The sequence below is a fragment of the Carlito syrichta genome, unplaced genomic scaffold, assembly GCF_000164805.1.
Source record: "Carlito syrichta isolate Samal-C Ts95f unplaced genomic scaffold, Tarsius_syrichta-2.0.1 Scaffold141169, whole genome shotgun sequence".
NCBI classification, from domain to species: domain Eukaryota; kingdom Metazoa; phylum Chordata; class Mammalia; order Primates; family Tarsiidae; genus Carlito; species Carlito syrichta.
Genome location: NW_007085265.1, coordinates 34,804 through 37,303, shown reverse-complemented (window position 1 = coordinate 37,303; position 2,500 = coordinate 34,804).

The following is a 2,500-nucleotide window of genomic DNA, read 5'->3' as shown; positions in this document are numbered from 1 at the left end:
ATTAAATCAACCTAGGGGGAAAGAGCGGGGGAGAGAGAGAACGCGCGCCCCCCACCGCTACCCAAGCTCTGCAGCCGGGCCTCGCGCCGCGCCTGGAATCCCTCGGGATCCTCCTAGGCAGCGGCAGCCCGCCCCTCTCCAAAAAGGGCACGCGACCTGCGCTCCGGGTCCGCGCTCTAGGCCGCAATCCGGGTCAGGGCAGCCGGGGCCGTCTGTGGCTTCGGCGGTGGGGATCCCTTCCACCCTGGCCAAGAACACGTGAATGCGGGAGCTTGAGTTTCGGGGCGCTGCCCTCAGCCTTCTCTGCCGTTCTGGTCCCGGTTGCAGGGAGTTCGGCCGGCTGAACTCAGTGAGTGGGCTCGTCGAGGCCGAAGGCGCTGGCAGCGCAGCTCTGGTCCCCAGGTGCTGAACCCGAGGTGGTGGCGGCGGTTCTGCAGGTTGCAACGAGCTCGCCCAGTGAGCGCCTGGCTCACAACTTTAGTGCTCAAGGGTTCGTGTTACGCGCGTGAGGTTTGCCTCGCGCGCCCTTGAAGGACCGCTCCTCTCGCTCGGTCCCCACACGCCTCGGAGCCCATTTCCCAACACGAACGGTCCCCGAGCCGCTCCCCAAAAGCAGGCTCTGCTGTTTCAGAGCAACCCTTGGAAGAGATGCTATCGCGAGGTATCATCAACGAAGGATCCCTTTGCCCGAGCTGCGTGTGGGGGCTGTGGCCCGGAGAACCTTTACGCTCGGCGCGCGGAGCTTCCCAGCTGCAGCCTTGCAGCCCGCGCAGGAGACCCAGCTTCCCGCTCTGGGACAGGGCTGTCGCACCGTCTCGGTCAAAGAAGGAGCCACCGGCTTCGGCGGGTTTTTGGCTGTCACTCTAACTGTGGGCGTCCTCGGAATTCCTCCGTGGCCAGGGGGCCGTCTGCAGCTCGGCTCCTTAAACTGTCTCAGCGGGCCCCAAATCCCACAGCAACTCCTTTGGCAAGAGGAACGTTCCCGGAGCAGAGTGACAGCGCACGCATCCTCCTTTGACAAGAGCTCCTTTCCTTAGGACCCACCACGAGGTGGTTCTTTCTCCCGGGTCTTCTTGCAGGCTTCACCCTAGTACCAACAAAGGGCCAAACAGCACTAACCAGAAAATCTAGCTCCTGGAGAAAGATATGAGTCTGCCCCACTAGCTGCGCTCCTGCGACCAGAGGGGCAGACACACTTGCACCCTACAGCTCATCAAAAGCCACAAACACGGCCCTGAGGTCGCCAAGGTTGCTGGGGAAGCAGCACCTTCCCAAGCAGTTGGGTCGACGGCTTTCTTCAGTTTAGGCATGGGCCAGAAGGAAGCAAGAACCGAGTGAGTCATCGTCTCTAACTGCTCTTTTCTCCTCAAATCATGGAAGGAAATTTCAGACCCTTCATTTTACAAATGACGAAACTAGGGCCCAGAGGCCAGCGGAGAGTGTATGCGGTTCTAAATTCTGCTTCTCCTCGCAGCCTAAGGGCAGAGGTAGCCAAACCCAGAATAGAACTCAGGTTCTCCCTGCGCTAAACTGGGTTCCGGGCTAGGAGTGCAGGCGAGCGCGGAGCAGGACCGGCAGGCAAAGGAGCCTCAGGACCCGGCTCACCGCCCTTTCCCTGGCGGGTCGGTCACACAGGATCCTGTGGACTGGTCGCTTAATCATAAGGATCTCTCTTCCCCGCTCGTCTCCCCCTACTTCCCCCGCCCACCCGGGCTAAGAATGGCAAACACTTCATTGCGGAACACCCAGGTGATGGGACCCCCGAGCTCCCAACTCTTCCTTCTAGCCCTAACTCGGACATCACGGCTCCCAGAGAAACCTCACGCTGACTAACCTACCCGCTCCGGGAACGTGTGGTGCAGCCTCTCCACCCGCCAAACCCTTAGTGTCTACTCTGACTTCCCGGTGACTGTCGGCCTCGCCCTCTAGACCGCGGCGGTGGCGCGCAGAGAGCTGTCTCGTTCCTCCCGGCACCTGGCGCGTCCCTCCCTGCACACTGGGCCCGACACGCAGTTGGCACACAGTGGAATTGGGATGAACTTGGCATTTGACGCAAACGCCCCGGGCTCTCCGCCCCACTCGCTTTTCCATCCAGCCCTCTGGGCACCGGGGCTTCTTGCAGAGAAGCGGCCTTGAGGAAACGGTGTTCCGAACTTGACCCGGAGTGGCTAGCCCAGGAGAAAGGGCTTGGAAGGAAAGAGAAGCTTGGAGCGAGGAGAGGGAGAAAGAGAAAGGCGAAAGGAAGGAGACGGGAGAGGAAGATGCCGGAGAGAAGGGGAGCACGAGGGCGGTGTCCTGTCCCCTGCGCCGTGCGCCGCGGCCCGGGTGGGGCGCAGCAGTGGGAACCGCACCCGGAGCGGTGCCCCCTCCTGGCGGACGCCTGCGCTCCCAGCCCCCCACCCCACCCCCAGGCCGCGGCTGGGGGCTGCCGAGCGGGTGGCGGAGGCGATGGGTGGAGGGCGCCCGAATGGAGGTGGAAAGGGGCGGGGGCGAGGCACGG